This window comes from Ochotona princeps, chromosome 14 (assembly GCF_030435755.1).
Source record: "Ochotona princeps isolate mOchPri1 chromosome 14, mOchPri1.hap1, whole genome shotgun sequence".
Lineage (NCBI taxonomy): Eukaryota > Metazoa > Chordata > Mammalia > Lagomorpha > Ochotonidae > Ochotona > Ochotona princeps.
Genome location: NC_080845.1, coordinates 45568988 through 45588452, shown reverse-complemented (window position 1 = coordinate 45588452; position 19465 = coordinate 45568988). Strand labels below are relative to the sequence as shown.

Genomic DNA, 19465 nt, shown 5'->3' with positions numbered 1-19465 from the left:
CGCCCGCGCGCGCCCTCGCCGCGGCCCCTCAGCGCTCAGGTGACTGATTTACACCCGCGCCCAGGGTCGCCCTTGCTCCCCACGTCTCAGCCTGCGCACTTCCCCCGCGGCTCCTCCGGACCAAGGGAGGGAAGGAAAAAAAAAAAAAAAAGGAACGGACTGTCCCAGAAAGGGGGCTGCTCCGGCAGGGGAGGGGAGAAAGGGGGGTGAGCGGGGGAGACGGCGGGCGAGGTGACCCGGGGCGCGTGTGCCAAGCCCAGCAAACTCTCCTTGTCTCGCTGCTAAAACTGCCCCGAATACAATGTTGCCTCCCTTTTGCAAAGTTAAAGTCGGCTGGAGCTGTTTTTGTTTGTGCTAGGCGTGCGAGGGGTTTCGTGAGGGAAGATGTCTTTCTCCCCCCCCCCCCCCCCCACGCTGGTACTTTTTTTCCTTCTTTTAGGCCCTTGGGGGGAGGGGGTGAACAAACAACTTTGGCGCCCCTCGGGGGGTGCAAGCGTGGAGGTGGAGGAGGTGGCCGCAAGCGCCCAGCTGTCAGAAAAAAAAAAGTGGGGGAGAGCGGCCAGCAGGGGAGGAGAGGCTGCGAAACCCCGAGGAAAGGGCGCGAACTTTATCCCGACTGAGGCGAGCTGCGGCGGCCCTTTCCTTTTCGGGCGCTCGCCGGTCGCCGTCCCCCTGGGCCGGTGCCTTCTTCCCTCTCCTTCCCCGGACCCGCCGCTACCCGGCTGCGCGCCGTGGCCGCCCGGCGCCCCTTTCTCCCTCGCAATCCAGGTCCCGCGCGCGCGCCGCGGGGGCAAACCCGAGAGACCCAAACGCGGAGCGGGGATGTGTTGAGAGGAAAGGCCAAAAGTTGCGCGCAGCTAGGGCGAGAAAAAAAAAGTTTTGGTGGCGGCGCGCTTTTTTTGCCGGCCCAGACGCCGGCTTGTGGCGAGGGCTTCCTTCCCCTTCCCCGGCTCTGGGCCGCGGGCCTCGGGCCGGAGCTGGCGGGAGAGAGGAAGGAGGCTGCTGTCCCTGAGGGCGCCCGCGAGGACGCCACGGCCACATCCGTGGGCGACACTCTGCCGACCCGAGTCGCCTTGCCCCACAGACGGAGTAAGGCGGTTTGCAGGCTCGGAGCGCGCACGCCGGCAGCTGAAGGACATTTCTTAAATGTAGGCAAGACACACTCCCCGGGCGAACCGTAGGGGGAGGGGGGACTTAATCATCATCATTTTCGAACGTCCACTCGGTGCCAAAAATATCTCCGCGTCGTGCAGATTTATCACAGCTAGAGCAAACTTTCTGCTTATCTGACGCGGGAGGAGGGCGCAGGTTTCCAGTGTACTTCCCAAGCTCCAAGAAATCAGAGAATCTGCGAAGACCCGCTTGGGGGAACAACAGGTTTGGTTACTGTTTCCAACTAAGGAGAGAAAATCTTGCCTCTTTGCGGTCTCTCCTCCCCAAGCAGAGAAAGAGACTGCTTAATTACATTCAGAGGTCAAAATTAAATTCCTTTGAAAATATGTAACCTTGGGATTACAGACTTCCTTGATGCGCAATATGGTTTTAAGTTTAATATAAGCTTTTCACAATTGTTAACTTTTAAAAACATTTCGAAGGTGGTGACTGACTAGGTCGCAAGTAGCCACAGCTGCCTTCAAAAGGTAATTGGGCTTATAATTCAGGTGGGGTCCAGCTTTTTAACAACTAACTGGGACCGCAACACCTGCAGTTCTGTATTACTGATTAGGTCCAAATTCTTCACAGTTTCTAGGCCCTTTCAAAGCACATTTCAAGTCACATCTGCATTTGTGGATTCCATGCATCATTTTGTGGTGCAAAAAAAAAAATAGTGTGGTAAACACTTCTCTCATGGTAAATACCTTGGAATTCAAGGCAAATGACTCATCTGGAGCTTTCCTGTGGGAATACTATGACTTCTCTCACTACAGCATAAATCAGTGTAGTCTAGCTATCTAATAACCATCCGTATGTGTTTAAACACATGTTATCAAAGAAGGCTCATCTTTAAATTATTTGATTAAGGTGTGGAGCATGTTCCCTTATTCTCTAAACATAACTGTAACATCATCCTGTAGTTTGTAGAAACTGATTACACAAGGGATAATGATGACCAAATGTGCGTTCTGAGCAACTGAAGATCATCGTAAAAATTCTCCAGAAACGAGCCAAGTTCGGATGTGTTTTCCTGTATCATGGAAAGATGAGAAACGCTCATTGCTAATTTCAGAGTCAATACCCACACAAATCCATTCACACACTTACCGCTTTGGACAAGTGACAGGCCAGCCATTGCCAAACAATTGTATTCACACAGTGCATTTTGGCTACACACCTACACTGGCCAACATGCAGAAGTTAGTCCAAATCAAGCAACCTGCAATTTACATTCCCCTGATTGGTTCCAGATCTGTCTGTTTTTGATGTTTGCATACAAACGGTTTTCAAGGCAAGTTGTATCTATTTGGGGTTCACTTGCGTTTCTACAGAGGCATTATGAAGAAGAGGGGGTGGTGTTCAGCTAAAACTCAGTCCTTGCAGAGGGTGGAAGACTATCCGAAGAAAAGCCTAGCATCAAAGAAAATTCCACCTTTTCGTTTTTTTTTTTAATCTTCATGAATTTGTATGGCCATTGGAATAAAACCTGAAGTCGTTTTTGTGTCCTCAAAACCTCAATGTTCTACACCTGCCCAACTCTTACACTGTTTTAATTTCTACTTATTTATCTGCTACAACTTCACTCTAGCCACTCTGGCATTCTTTCTGCTAATTTACCGAGCTGCTCCCGCCTCATTGCCCCTCCCCCTCTCTCTGCTTGGGATGTTCTCACTACCCTGTGTTCCACTGATTCCTTCACATCATTTCAGAGCGCCTTTCCAACTTCCTTCTGTGGATTCTAATTAAAGTAGCTCTGTGTCTTTCACCCAACACACCCCCAAGGTCACTCCTATTATTTCTTCCTATTCCTTCTGAATATCTGAGATTGTCTTGTTGGTTTATAGGCTGTTACTTTTTAATTAAAATGTAAGCCCCACCACAGCATGCCATCCTGTTCTGTTTGCGTTGGCCCATATAGTGCCAAGTGCAAAAAACTGCGTAACTTTTGCTCAAATTATGGAAGAAATGTCAAAATCATCACTCTATGTTACTGATCTGATGACCACATGACCAAACAAGTTCCTTGCAGGAATATGGAAGTCTGTTATTTTGCAGGGAGTTGCTCATACCTTTGGCTGCCTGAACCAGTGATTCTCAGTGTGTGATCTGAAACCTTGAGGGTTTCAAAAACTCTTCTAAGAGGTCCATGGAGTCGAAATTTTTTTGCAATGTAGCCTTGAGAAGTTATATACCATACTCACTTAGGGTCTCTTGTTTACACAGGTATTTTCAAAAGATGAGGTGCTGTGCGCTTTCACAACAGACTGAATCCAGAAGCAGTTATGAGACTCAATCTGCCTTTATTATATCACGAATTTAAAAAGTGCCAAAATGTAAGTCAATACTGCTGTTCACCCCAAATGTTTGTTTTGAAGAAGTAATTTTTCATTTGAAAATGTGTGTCTCTGCTGCAGTGGCATGATAACACACAGCTAGTATATTAAAGAATGTTGTTTTAGAAATTCTGGAAGTCAGAGTCCAAAACAGACGGCTATCATCAGGGTGTTTACAGGCCTGAATTCCTTTCTGGGGACATTAGAGGAAGAACTGTTACTTATTTTGTTCACTGCTGGAGGCTACTCCCTTCCCTTGGCTTGTGGCCCCTTCAAAGCCTGCAGTAGCCAGGTGAGTCTTTCTCCAATCACTATAACATTGACTTCTCTGCCTCCTTACTTTGGGTCTAACTACTCTGTGAACATTACAGGACCTATGCAGATAATCCAGAATGATCTGTTCATCTCAGAACTCTTAATCCCATCTGCACATTCACAGATGTGGACCAGACTTAGGGGCCCTTGATGGGTTTATTATTGTTACTTTTTTATGAATTAACTCTTTGAAAGTTCAGAGTTTGTTTCTAATGTGTTTCATGCCCATGGCTATAGTCCAAAGGAAAGCTCCGTGGAGCTTCAGCCATGTTTAAAAGTTTTTGAGAACAAACATCTTGAGACTGGCTAAACTACGTAATAGCTTCTGTCCCTTCCTCTATACCCCTACTTTAAGTAGATTTCCTCAAACTGGCTGTAGGGATCCCTACTCCTTGGCTTGGATTGACTTAAGAATGCAGATGTTACTCAGTTCCAGGAAATGAAGGGGATGGGGACGTCCATCATGAACCTTCCAGGAAAGGTGACTTGACTTTTTTTTTTTTTTTTAAAGATTTATTTTATTTTTATTACAAAGCCAGATATACTGAGAGGAGGAGAGACAGAGAGGAAGTGGAGCTGCCGGGATTAGAACCAGCGGCCATATGGGATCAAGGCGAGGACCTTAGCCACTAGGCCACGCTGCCAAGCCCGTGACTTGACTTTTTAAATGAAACAAAAAGGCAAAGTACAAATTGCTCCTCCTCTGCTCTGGATATCAGGATGTGAAAAGATGGTAGTTGAAACAGTTACACTACTCTTGTGATCAGGCTAGGATGTCAAGTGGCAAGGTGGTAAGCATTGGAGCTCCTGATGCTGTTACTGACTTTCTAAATTAATTGACCCCCAGATGGTTCAGAACTTCTGCTTATATATTATCATCATTCTCTTTCTTATTTTGACCATTTGAGCTTGCAATTCTAGTGCTTATCATTTAAAGCTTCCTAAGTGCTACAGAGAAATGGTGTTTCTATTTAAAGTTTCCACGTAGGAATTCTTCAATATCATTTCACATGAAATCTATATTTTTCCTCAATTCTGAGAAAATTCTGTGAAGAAATTGGTAAGATAAGTATAATGATCCTGTGAGAATGCGAACTTAATCAGAATAAACACATTAGAATGAACATGAACAAGAAATGCTGACACAAAATTGTAAGTCAAGGGTGACATTTCTAGAAGCAGTTGCACTCTCATCACTTAATTTTGTTTGTAGTTATGCTGTGTCTTAAGTGTTATACATGACCTTGTCAGCTGCTTCTGGTAAGGCATTCTTGCAAATTCAGTAAATAGAAATTTATTTACATAATAGATTGTGTACAAATCCTGTGGGTTGTATTCCAAGAAACATGTTGTGGGAAACAAAATTTTCAAATTGACAATTTCAATGCATGATTTATGTAGTGCTGTTAACCTTGCAAGGAGATCCTGAATGGTAACTTATTCAGTAAATTCAAATAATGTACAGTTTGTGTGTGAGGTGGGGAACATATCATTTTAAGAGATTTATTTATTTGAAGGAGTTGCAAGGCTGAGAGATACACATCATGTCTCCATTGGTTGACTCTCCAGAAAGTCATAACATCTGGGGCACAGGCAAGATAAAGTTAGGAACCAGGAGCTTTTTCCACATGGTTGCAGGGATCCAAACAGTGAGTCATCCTTCGGCTTCTTTCCCAGGCCATTAGCACAGGTCACTAGATCCGAAGCGGAGCAGCCAGGACTCAAACCCACTGTAATGGAGGCCAGTGTCTCAGGCAGCACATTGGCATTCTGTGCCACAATGCTGCACCTCCCCCTCCAAACCTTTGTTTATAGAAAGCAATTCAATTTCAACATCAAAACCAAAATAAAGGCTTTCAGAATATCTTCATCATTAAAAAAGATGACATGTGAAGATGTTTAGCTTCATAATGGAGCGACCTGTAACCCAAGTGGACTGCCCGTGCTTGATACCTGGCTATGTCTCATCCTCCATCTTTTCCAGCTTCCTGCTTGCTGGTCTTGGAAGTGAAGTAGTTGGGTTCCTGTTACTGATGTGAGAGACCTGTACTGAATCTCTGGCTTCTGGTTACAACCTTAGCCAACCTCTAGCTGTCGTGGCCATGGGGGAAGTGAACCAAAAGGTGGTAGTTCACACTTGCCTTTGTTCTCACTGCCTTTGTTCATGCTCTCTCTTGCAAATAAAAATAAATAAATAAATAAATAAATAAATAAATATGAGGTTATGTGGCAGAATAGACACAAAACCTCAGCTTGGGGATGCTTTCAGACTCTCAAAAATATGGACAGCATCAACAAAAATATTCATCATGAAAACAAGATCACTACTCTTAGGGCAAATGAGACTTTTCAAGTTTCAAGATTTCATCTGAACAATGATAACCTTTAATTATTAAATATTTGCAGTCTTAAATATTTGCAGTTCAATATTGTAGTTTTTAAATACATTTTATTTGGCATTGATGTCACATTTATGCTACGTGCCCTTTAGTGTTCTCTACAATAAAATGCTTGTAATTTTTACACATTATTGAAATATATCATCTTGTAATTTTTTATTCACATACCAATAAACCATACATTGCTTACTTATTATTTTAATAGGAAACCTCTGAGATACTATATAACTCTATGCTATGCTTTAAAAATAGTTTTTCCCCATCACAATGAATGTTGAGGCTTAATTCCTTAATGTCAAGCCACCTTCATGGGTCCATGACAGCAGGAAGCCAGAATCCAGAGCCTGAGGCACTGAATGCCGTACATGCATCCTGACCAGCAGCTTAATTTGCTGAGCCAAATGCATACTCCCTGCTTTTCCTGATGTGCTTTGATGCACCCTGAGGCCCTGATAAGATGTAGTCATCCAATGTTGAATTGCCTAGTATCAGAAGCATAAGACAAGATCAACCCCTTTTCTTTAGAAATTACCCAGCCTCAGGTGTTCTGCTATAGCAGCAGAACATGGACTGAGCTATTCTATCATGAAAGACTGATTCACTATTTATGATAATGATCATTCATTAGCATTGAAAAATATGTGCTATGTAAAATATAAAATAACTTTCTAATTTAAGGGATTTTCAAAAATTTGGGGATTTTTTTTCCAAATCAAAAGATTAATATCTTTCAGGAATTTGAAAGTACTTGATCAGCGTGTGTCATATTCAGTATTTTGAATTTTTTGTAACCTAATGTGTTTCTTAAACCTGAAGTATTTCATAATTATCCACTAATCATCCTGTGATTCAGTAATTACTGCCTCCAGTCCTTTCAAGCATTTGATATGGCTGGTCTTTCAAAAGCAACCCCTCTCATGGTTCTTTCACATTTCCCTTTTTTTATCATCTCACCTGCCTTCCACCTTACAATTCGTTCTTACACACACAAGAAGTGAGGGTTGTAAGGATGATCAAACTTTGAATTTCACTCCTTTTTATGTGGTTTCACTGCATTTTTCAATGCAGAAATGCTTTAACTGCAACCCAAATTCCATATCCATTTCTGTCTTCCCCAAATTCTTTCCTTTAGCTTGTATTGTTTAAATGGGACTTTCCTATTCGAAAGTTGAACATGTAGCTCTCCTTAATCTCAGGTTTAACCTGACACTACCAATTTTTTTTATCAACTTTTATTTTTCTTTATTTACTATTCTTCCATTTGTTCAAGGGCATACCTTGAAACCAACTTTGAATCATGTTTTCCTTGTCTACAAAATAATCATTTCCTAAACCATGCAGAAGTTCCTTCAGTGTATTCCTTACATCTATCCATTGCCATTTCATACATATGCTACCAACCATTCAGATTAAATACTGCAGTAGTTCTTCGATTATTCTCCTACGCTCACCTTTCACCACCCTTCTAATTCACTTGCTTCTAGACTTTAGCTTTTTATTCTATTTTCATCCTATTTCTTATCATTCTGTTTAATAAGGACCTACATAAATACATCTTCAGTCTTGTCCAGAGTTCTAACATGTCAACATAAATGGTAACATTTGCTTTTCAAGGTTCACCTTTTTCCAAGCCCTATACCTAATACAGCAGCTAACTAATTGGCAACTGAATTTTTGTTGAATGAATGATTCAAAAAATTCAAATTTTGTGTTGTTCAATAATTCAAACAATATGGTGTTTTCCTCAATACCCTATCACTTCCAAAAGTAAATTGAAGCCATTCAGATAAAGTACATTAAGATCCTTTATGAATATAGTTAAAATTTCCTGAATAACCACTATATGTTAAATTATCATTTTCTTTGCAACTATTATCAAATCTTTCTAAGAAAATTTAGGATTGAGCATTGTCATTGCTGCTATGTGGAAGAGAAAGTGGTTTGAAAATTCTAGACAATCTTGCTTGAGCACATACATGGCAGGTGAGCATTAAGGAAAATTTTACTTCCCAAAACTGCCCACCAGCCTTTCAGGCCTACCATTTTTTTTGTCATGACTTGGCTCAGATTCTAATCTTTCATGGAGCCTTCCTTAGTTTCTGCAGAACTCTGCAGCATTTATACCCTGGACGTTTGACTCATCACCTACACACATACTGCTAAGTATTTGTGGTGGTTTTATGTGTCATTGTCTTATTTCCTTAATGAAAAAGTAAACTGAGGGCAAAAATTCTATGAATTATGCATTTCTCAACTCCTCTCCATACCTGGTAGAGTGGTAAGCACATCAACAAACAAATGAGTTTAATGAAACAGTTTCTGGAAGCCAAAGTCAAATCCTAAGAAATGAAATAACTTCGTTTTAAAAACACTTCCATGGGAATGGATATCTCCTTATTATAGATGGCAAGGTAACATGTGGTTATGGTGAGTTTTAACTCCAGTTTTACCTGAATGTATAGACACTGGGACCAAGCTCATTTCTCTTTGCTTGTTTTTTTTTTCTTCTGTTGTTTGCTGTTTTAATGTGTTAACTTAATGCATCAGTCATATAGTTGGGTCTTCTCAAGTAGAAAGGCCTCTGTGAAGGCCCCATTTTTTTCCCGAGTTATGAGTGTGACTGTTATGTAATTATGTCAAAGTCCTTCTTGTATGTTTCCATGTCCTATATCTCTGTCCTTAAATAGCCAGATCACCTTGTATCTACCAAGAAAATATATATCTCCATTATATGTCACACATTTCATGCTCCATCCAAACATAAATGTTTAACTCTGGTCCTGAGGATGCATAGAAAATGTTCTTAGAGAGTTATTTCCTAGATTCACACTATTATCTTTACCCCATGACTGAGATGTCATATGCTATTTCTATTTTGCCTTATGTATGTAAAGACTTTCATAGTGTTGCTAGACTAATTCTGGTTCATTTTTACAAAAGTGACTCAGTTTGTCTCCCTAAAAAACTTGAGTCTCATTCACTGTGGTAAAACTCTTCCAATATATCCAAGTCCATCAACCAGTAAGTGTGAGACTAATGACTGTTTTGATAAGGTGGGTGAGTTAGAATGCTGTGGTGCTTTAGGGAGTTATGACAAAGGCTAAAATTTGCATTTAAAACCCAGTTTTACCAGGAGTACTCTTATTTACTTCAAACTGACCTACTAGATTTTCAAGGGAAAAAAACACAGAAGCGAACTTAACTGGGCAGCTATAAAGTGCTGAGGCTTTCTTGTTTCATTTCTTCAACAACCCTGTGCAGGAGTTATCATTTCCTTTTTACAAATGAAGAAATTAGAGCTCAGAGAGGATCAATAACTTCACAAAGGGCACATGGCACAAAAATGACAACCTAGATGTATAGTTTAAGGTATTAATTCCTGTGTCAATGGTTTGTCCACTAATAGGCACATGGACTCACTGACTATGTGTCACCGTCATGCCCTCTGACTCTTACATCACCGAACACTTTGGGGAAGTCTCAGGCACTTAGTTACCCAGTGTTACTATGCTTCTCTGGCCCCCGAATAGGCCTGAGCATTTGTTTGACCCTTTATCTACTTAACACATGCTAGTATTATGTGTGTTCTGTGTGCTTTTCCAAATGTAGCTTTATATTGTGGCTCTTCAGTGTCTTTTAATTTCTGGGTTTATGCTGGAGAAATAAAACTTGTATTAATGAAGCTTCCAGATAGGTTAACTTTCTCCCAATGACTTTAGTACAGTAAGTATTGACAGTGTTATTTAAGAGTTCCTTTGAGAAGTGTCTTTTGGCATGGCAGGCAGAAGCAATCTGGTGGCTTTGTGTGATTGCTGTTCACACTTGGTAATGAATAAATGCTGTTGGTTCTTTTGGGGAAGTCAGAAGGGAGTCATTGGTTTACTAGAGATGTGGCCTGAAAACACCAAGCCAGCTCATCTGAGCGGCTGATCTCGTGCCCTTCCTCTGGCAAACCATGTGTCGGATGTGGTAGGGGGAAAAAAATCTCCCTTTCAGCAGCAGAACGTGTGTGAGCTACACCCTGAATTATCCCATGATGACCTTGCAAATGCAACACATGCCCTTGTGACCACAAGGCCCGACAACTCTAATTTCCTCTGCTTTTCATCAAAGCTCTTCTGCTGCAAGCAGCAGGCACAGCATGCCAGGGTATAGCTGCTCCCTGATGACCACGATACCTGCCCTTCATCCTTTACTACAGATACGTAAAAGATTATCCAGTAGGAAACTCACCCCATTGGTTATGCAAAACTGAGTTCATCTTCCTGATTAAACCGTGAGGCCTGGCTAATGTTTACTGTGCAGCCAGCCAACACTATAGGGATATTACCTAATGCACTCGCTGAAGTCATTCCAAAGATCATTATTAGACAATTTCTTAGAGCGATCCATGGGTTGAAGAGGCTTTTTCCCCAGTGACTTCACTGATGGACACTTTTATGTGGCACACATAGAATTAGCACTTACTGATACCAGATTCTACTTGAGGTGCTGGGAATGGAACCTTGACTGAGGGAGGAAAAGCCTCTACCTTTCCTCACCTTACTACCTAGTGAGGAGAACAGAGACTGGTAAGAGTTCGAATGATGCTAAATGCTTTTAAAAATAAATAAATAAATAAAGCGGGATACTGTGATCCTCAGAGACGAAGGGCGGGGTATTGGTGTCAGATATCTGTGGAAGGAAACATAATACAGTCACCCATTACTCAGTCTTGGGAATACGTTTAAGGAAGTATGTCCTTTAGGTGTTTTGTTGTTGTGCCAACATCATAGCATACTCCCACAAGCCTAGATGATATAGCCTAAGCTGTATGAAGCAGCTTGTTGCTCTGGGCCCACAAACCTTTACAGTATGCCACTGTATTGACAACTACAAGTAGATGTAACACAGTGATATTTCTTTTATCTAAAAACACCTAGAGATAGAAAAGGTACAGTCAAATACTAGGCAATAGAAATTCTTCAGCTACATTATAGTTTGATGGAACAAAGAAAGCTTCCCTGAGAAAATGGTGTTCTACTGAGATTAAAATCATGACACAACTTGTAAGTATTAGTGGGAAGCTCTCCTGGGCACAGGAGATACTACAGGCAAAGGCCCTGAGGTGAGAAAGCAATGTACAGGTTAGAATCCCCAAGAAAGGGAAGAGTAGGCAGAATTGGAGTCCCAGTGAAAGGCCAGATTGGGGAGACTTGTGTATTCAACAGAAGCCTTCTGCGAAAATGGAGGAAGATACCTAAGATACTGTAGTTCCAGATGAGATCCAGTTCCCCAGCCAGAATCCACTTTCTTTCCCCTAAGATATTCCTAGAATTTTTGGTCATGTTAGTTCTGATATGCAGTTCTATAACTTGATTACCACCACAGTCATTTTTTTCATTGGTGTCATTTGTAAAATTTAGTATTTAATTCAGAAGTAGAGACAGTGACCTTCCATGCACTGATCACTCGCCAAATGCCACCAGCTTCCAGGGCTGGTGAGGCGGAGGCCAGGAGGCCAGAACTGCTTGCACATGTCCTGCGTGGGTGCAAGAGAACCAAATGTTTGTGTCCTCAGCTGTCTTCGCCCTGGTGCCCATTGATAGCTGGAAGTTGGAATCAGGAGTGGGGGTGATACTTGATTTCAGTCACTCCAGAGTAGCATGTGGCCATCCCAAGCATCTTAACTGCTATGCCAACAGTATCATTTTCAATTTTATTATTTCATAAGAATTCAAATGATGGTATCTTTTAAAATTTTTTTATTAGCTTATCATTTCATTTTCAATACACTCAGAGCAGAAGATGAACATGCGGGGCTAGATATTATCTGTAAAGGCCAAGTGGCTTGACATTTAAAATAAATATCCAAAAACTCCGTTAAGTATTTGCTAACCACATGTTTTCTAAACCATATTCAGAAATTCTCGTTGAAAGTTCCAGGACGTCATTGGCCCTTACTCTGACTCCCTGAATGGCTCTCTGGAAGCCGCCCCATGTGTCTCCATCCTCCCAGAGCTAATGGGCATCCCCTCCAAGGAACACTGTGTGGCCTCATCAGCAAAAAGGCGACATACCTGTGGTTTGGTGCAGAGTGAACTGGGCCAGCAATCTGGGGAGCAAGCCTTTCTTCCCATCATTGCCAGTCACTCTGGGATCTTGAGCTAATCAAATCCGCTCTGTGCTTTAATTTATACCCATGCAAAATGGAAAACATAATACTGTAGCAGTGCTGTGCACACGCGCAGCCAGATCAGATGGGAGCAGAATGTTTAGTGTATTTGATTTGTTTCAGTCTCTCAAAGACATGACCTGTAAGTCTCTGGACACAGATCTCAAAAGGGGGGGGAGGCAGAATTTTATTTCAACATTGTTTTCCTTATGGGAATGTAGCTCTGATCAGTGCCTCTTCCAGCAGAGAGCTATGATTAAAAGAATTTTAAGAATGAACTACCAAAGCTAATTTGCATGAATGTCCCTGGCAGAAAGTTTTGTCATTCACCTGTTCAAGCACATAAGATCCTATTAAAATGCAACAGAAGGGTCTGGCATTGTGGTGTAGTCAGTAAAGCCTCCAGCTGCTGTGCTGCCTTATCCTAGGGGTACTGGTTGATGTCCTGGCTGCTCCACGTCTGATGCAGCTTCCTGCTAAAGTGCCTGGAAAAGAAGTGGAAAATGGCCCAAGTGCCTGGACGCCTGCACCCACATGGGAGAACTTAATAAAGCTCCTGGCTAAGGTCTGACCTAGTCCTTGCTATTGCAGTAATTTGGGAAGTGAATCAGCAGATGAAAGATTGGGCATATTTTCATTCTCTGTCTTACTCTGATTTAAAAAAAAAGTTAAAAAATAAAATAGAACAGAATCTGATGTTTAAACTTTTTTTATGTAGCTTAGTCCCAGAATGAAAAGTTCCATTTCCAGAAATTTTATCCCAAATCCTGAGTTTAATAAAGCAGCTCTCTCCACTCAGGGGCAATTAAAATGTGGTTGCTAACAGAATTAGGAAGATAAGCACAGTTAGGTGGGGCAAAGAAGTGCCAGCAACAGAATCTAAGACCAAGGAAATGAGACTGTGTTTCTGGTTGGAGGAATAAGTAGGAAGTGGTGTCTTACATGGATCTGGAAAGATTCCACTCAGCAGAGCGCATGTACTCCAGATAGAATAAAACAAATTTGCAAAGAAAGAATGTCTAGGAAGCAGAAATGTGTGTCTGGGACAGGGAAAGACTATAGGATGTGTTGAGGGCAGCAGTTAGCAAACTTGGCTGCACAACAGATTAACTGGGGAGATTTAATAAAACAGTTTCTCAGCTCTTCTCAGACCTTATGAATAAGAATTTTTGAAAGTGGAGCTCTTGATTATACTGCCTTGAAAAAGTAATTTCAGTTCTCCAGATGACTCTAATTTGCGAACTGGCTCAATACTTGCCTCCAGAAGCCGTCGCAGACCCAGGAAGGTAGCAATGGCAGCTCATGTAGGTGGGTTCCTGCCACCCTTATTTGAGACCTGAATTGAGTTCCTGGCCCCTGGCATTTAGGGAGTGGACCAATTGATGGGAGCGCTTTATATGTCAAATTAAGCAAAAGTTTTCTTTCTTAAATGACATAGATAATGAATTTAATGTTATGAGTAGTTTAAATGAAAAAGCATAAAAGTTACATTGAGATACATCCCTGATGGAATGGCTATAGCAAAGGAGGTTGGCAAGAAGTCAGAATCTGTGCACTGTGCTGATAAATGCCTAAGCCTCCTAGGAAAGTTTCCTGTTTCTTCAGAAGGATGAGCCTAGGGAAGAGCCAGCATGGTGGCACAGCTGGTTAAGCGGCCATCTGGGGCACATGCATCCCTAATGACTGTGGTAAATGGAGTCTTAGCTATGCTGCTAACGATCCAGCTTCCTGCTGGTGCACCTGAGGTGTAAGATCATGGCACAGCTGCTGTGATCCCTGCTACTCATGTGGGAAACTAGGATGGAATTCTTGGTTCCTGACTTCAGCCTGGCCTAGCCTCAACTGTTGCAGGGTGAACCAACAGATAGAAAATTATTTCTATTTCTCTCTCACTCTTTTTCTCTCCACCCCTACATTTCAAGTAGATAAAAAAAAACAATTGAGTATAAAGCCCATCCTTAGATAGAGTATACCTAAGAGAATAAAAAATATATGTCTAAGCAAAAACCTGCAAGGAATGTTCATATCAACATTATATTATAAAATAGAAAAACTCAAATGGCAATCTACTGATGAATTTTAAATAATAGTTTATCCATACCATGAAATATTATTCAGCCATAGAAATGAATCAAATAGTGACACATGTTACCACATGGTTAAATCTTGAAAGTATCATGCTAAGTGAAAGCAACTAGATTTGAGAGATCACATTGCCTTCTTATTAAGCATCCAGAACAAGTAAGTCCATAGGAATAGATCAGTGAGAGCCCAGTGTGGTGGCCTAGCAGCTAAGTCCTTGCCTTGAACACACCAGGATCCCATGTGGGCACCAGTTCTAATCCTAGCAGCCCTGCTTCCCATCCAGCTCCCTGCTTGTGGCCTGGGAAAGCAGTCGAGGATGGCTCAAGGCCTTGGGGCTCTGCACGCTTTTGGGAGACCTGGAGGAAGTTCCTGGCTCCTGGCTTCGGATCAGCACAGTACTGGCCATTGTGGTCACTTGGGCAGTGAATCATCAGACAGAAGATCTTCCTCTCTGTCCCTCCTCCTCTCTCTATATATATATATCTGACTTTGCAATAAAAAAAAATCTTAAAAAAAATACATTGGTGGTTGCCAAGAGCTAGAAGAGTGAATTCTAGGGGAAATGAGATTTGCCTTGGGGACAAGAAACTGTTCTTGTATTAGATAGAGGTATTAGTTGTGCAACTCTAGAGATTCCCAAAACCACTGAATTATATACTTTAATGAGGCATATCAGTTAGCATTTTATCCTACGTGCAGAAGAAAAATCAAGACTGTTGTGTGTCCTAATAAACAGCAGGTGCTTGGGAATTAGGCCCCCTGCATCTCCAGCTTGGTTTGGTGATTTACCCATAGTATGGTTGGTTGAGTACTGTGCTATGGGACAAACAGGGACTCTGCGCCACAGTTTTCTCATCTGAAAAACTGTGACAACCACAATGCCTTCTTTACAAGGTTGTTGCAAGGATTAGGAAAGAAAGTGATGACAGTTAAGCACAAGGCATAGCACAGAGTAAGAGCAGAATAAATAATGGCTTGTGTTCTTATTACAAATAATTTTTTAAAAGATTTATTTTTGGGCCCAATGCAATGGTTCAGGTTCCCACCTTGCATGTGCCAGGATCCCAGATGGATGTCTGTTCATGTCCCTGGCTGCTGTACTTCCCATTCAGCTATCTGCTTGTCGCCTGGAAAAGCAGTAGAGGGTGGCCCAAAGCCGTGGGACCCTGTACCCACATGAGAGACCTAAAAGAGGCTCCTGGTTCCTGGCTTTGCATCGGCTCAGTTCTGGCTGTTGCAACCACTTAGGGAGTGAACTAGTACATAGACCTTTGTCTCTTTTCTCTGTAAATCAAATCTGTCTTTCTAATGAAAATAAATAAATCTATAATTGCTTCATTTTTACTACTGAAAATCCAAATTAGGTGCTGGAAGAGCTGAAGTCCAGATATGATTATCTTGCGAGTTTGCTACATGATGCTAGACAAGTTGTGTAAGACATTTATATTTCCAGGTCCACAGGAAAATTATGATTATGAAACCTGACCTCTTCTATAATCTCTGAGTATATTCAAACATATTTTCTACTTGAGGGTATCATAGAAGTGTTTTTGTAATTAGGACAGGTGCTAAAGTCCGTAACTTTTGTTGGATAAAACCTGCCCAAGGATGTGGAAGACAGGTATATTCGTGCATTGATGACAGAAGCAGAAATAGGTTCAACTGCTGAAGCAGGAAATCAGGCAGTATTTACTAGAATTTTAAGTATATTTATTCTCTGAACTTCTAGGAAATTCCAGTTATACTTCCCCATGAGGAACATGAAATAGTCATTTATAGTATCTTTGTAATGGCAACAGATAGAAATTACCTGTATGCACATTCATTAGTTTACTCACCTAAGTTATGCTGTGTGAGATACCATGAAATATAATGTAACTCTAAAAGGAATGAATATCTCTTTAAATACTGAAATAGTGTAAAGCATAATAAGCGGACAAAAACAAAAGTGAAGAACAGCATTAAAACATTGCACCATCTATTTAAAAGGGGCACAGAGAGAAGGGGCAATCTTGATGTATCAGGTTCTGTATGGATAAAATATCTCTGGAAGAACACACAAGAAATTGCCCACATTAATTGTCAGAGAAGGATACATGAGTGAAAATAAGACTGGCTTTAGTACCCCCTGCTTTAACTGCAAGATAATCTTCAAAGAGTTACACAAGACAGTTCTTTCAGGCTCAAAAAAAAAAAGTACCTGAAAGTAAATGTATTTTAACAGTGGGAAACCAAAGTTAATTAGTCCTTCTTTGGTGTCCAGGCTGTATGATTATCTTCTTCTTGCACTTTTAAAATCACAAAGAGCATTTCACTATTTTTCAACGAAATATTAAGTCAACTAGCACCCCATTTTCAGGACATCCTATTTTCATGGCAAACAAATCACATATACAAAATTTTTTAGCACTTAACAGAACTTACACTGATATAGGAAAATGAACCTATGTAAGCTTCAGATATGAAAAGAGCTGAATTTTGATCCAGTATTGATCATTTCTGAGTGTAAAGTGGGGAATTGTGATGTGTAAAAATAACCCTTGTGAAGGATCAATTTGTACATGGCAAGGCGGGTAGATTGCAAAACCTCCCACAAGTTCTGTGTGTCCTGGTATGTATACACCTATGCAATGTGATTTCACTGTTTCTTTCATCGAGAGAAGTGGTGTACTTGCTCCATCAGTCTGGACTGGTCTTAGGTTTTGCTTTGATCAATGGAATGTGTCAGCCCCAATGTTATGCAATTTGGGAAGCTAGACCTCAGCAGGCCTTGCAACTTCCTCTTTCCCCCCATTGGGACATGGACTTGATAGCATGAAAGGGAGCTGGTCTAACCTAGTGTAGGATGAGAGCATGCAGAACAGGAACCTGGAGCCATAGCCCACAGCCAGAACCATGATGTGAATGAGACCTGCCTTCTAATCCAGCCACTCTCCAGCATACACCCCCTTGCATACTGAGCCTGGGTGAAATCAGGTGATAGGCAGTCCATCCAAACCCTAGAATTGCTATAAATAATAGTGTTACAAAATAGGGATGCTTTGTTGTCAGAAAAAAACTACCTCAATTAGTACGATCCCTGCATTTTATCTGACAACTATCACCTGCACCAGGGTAGCTTCCTTGTTTGTTTTACACCATCCCTGGTATCCTTACTGCTGTGCCTATTATAGTCCACCACACATACCGTAGACATTCAATAAATACTTTTTAACTAGCCCCTACACACATATTAGCCTCCGGGTATATTTATATTTCTAAATGTACTAATTTACTAATTTGCAAACTGCTGAAAATCAACATAATTATCATCAACAATTTGTATTGCTCTCATATCACAAGTGAGACAATAGAACATATAATTGGGATATTGCTCCCTGACTGCGGTGGATTATAACAACTGTCATAATAATGCTAGTAAGATTATACTGCCAGCTAGCCCTCAAATGTGGGCTGACAAATGAACCAGAGGACTTTTTAAAGTGAAATCCTAAGACAATTTGTAAATTGACACTAAAATTATTCTGGGTAGGGTCATAATAAACAGATCAATGAATCTTGGCAATGTACCAGATATACATCCACTGATAAACTAGTAATGCATTACAGTTTGTTTACATAGCTGTCTCACTTAATAGCCAGATCAGAAAAGCTGATCTGAAATAATTACAGGATGGAGAGCAAAAGCAAATGAAGAAATTGGAAAATATCAATACAAAATCGTTTTTCTCAGTGTAAAGAACATCACAGATGGTAATTCACTCTTTAATAGCATATCAGAAGACCTTGGGCATGCCACCAAATGTGATTCCAATCGTGGAAGGTGAATATTCTTGACCCACAGAGTGTACTGTGACATTAGAAAGAGATTGTTATGCTTTGGAGAGGATATGTTCTTGGAAGAGATAAAGGTGGTTCTCTGGAACCTCGTTTTCACTCTGGCTTCTGCTCTTGCCAAGTGATATCTGTCTGTTGAATATGTTCCTGCCAGGAGATGCTCATCAGCAAAAGCCAGCACCATCATCTGAAACTTCCAGAACTCAGAACCAAATGTATCTCTTCTTTATAAAGTACCTAACCTCATGCATTTCATTACAGTAACAGAAAACACATGCAGAAATTAATCTGCAGTACAGACTAAATGCATATGTGATTTTAAGAAACCTTATTTTTTGATTCTCAGAACCTCATGGATACCAGGCACAGGGTATGGGGCAGTACATGTCATCCAAAAGTCAGCAATAGGACAGATTCAAATGAGAAATCCATGTTCAAATCAGTACATTCAGTATATACTGAAAGAGTTGCTAGGAAGGAAATTCCCTCTTAGCAAAGTTGGCATAGTTGAAGTGGGAAAAAGAAGCAAAGTTGCCTGTGCTGGGTGGTTTTCCTTTGTTTCACAGGTACAGCCTCCGTCATTTCATTCATCCTGGCGGGAAAAACACCTGTTTCCTGCTATACTGTGTCTAGTCTATGGAAAACAGAAAACATTAACAAGAACCTAAATGTGCTTTTCATAAACTTGGAGTACTCACAGAACCGTCTGCTTATCTGGCAGGTAAAGTATGCCCTCAGGAAACCTGTAATTCCTTAACCCCACAACCACCTTTAAAGTGCAAGACTGGGATGAATTGAACCATGAAACCTTTCCAAACCAGTCTTGTGAAAGCCTCAGACTTACATGGAACAGTCTGAGTTGTGGGGCAGGCATTGGACATAGCAGTTCAGATGGCACTTGGTGTACCGGAAGCTTGGAACAGAGCGCCTGAATTCAAGTCTCATCTCCACTTCTCCTCCTTAATCCACCCTCCTGAGAATATTCTCAAGACTGAGAGGCAGAAGGTACAGTCTGCAATCATCAGTTCCCTGCCACCCAAGTGGGACACCTGGATTCAGTTCTTGCCCAGCCTGACTTCTGCTCCAGCCCTGGATGTTTCCAGGCATTTGGGAATTGAATCAATGGATAGAAGATTTCTGTATGTTGGTATGTCATTCAATAATAAATAAAAATTACCCAGTTCTGG

The 19465-nt window shown here is 41.3% G+C and overlaps 1 long non-coding RNA gene across 1 annotated transcript; it reads left to right on the top strand.

The window, feature by feature from the left end:
* The first annotated feature begins 4 nt into the window (after positions 1-4).
* On the top strand, positions 5-19453 carry LOC131481954 (uncharacterized). Its single transcript, XR_009246662.1, has 3 exons — positions 5-39; positions 3379-3488; positions 19000-19453. It is a non-coding gene; the product is annotated as an uncharacterized LOC131481954 (long non-coding RNA).
* The last annotated feature ends 12 nt before the right edge of the window (positions 19454-19465 follow it).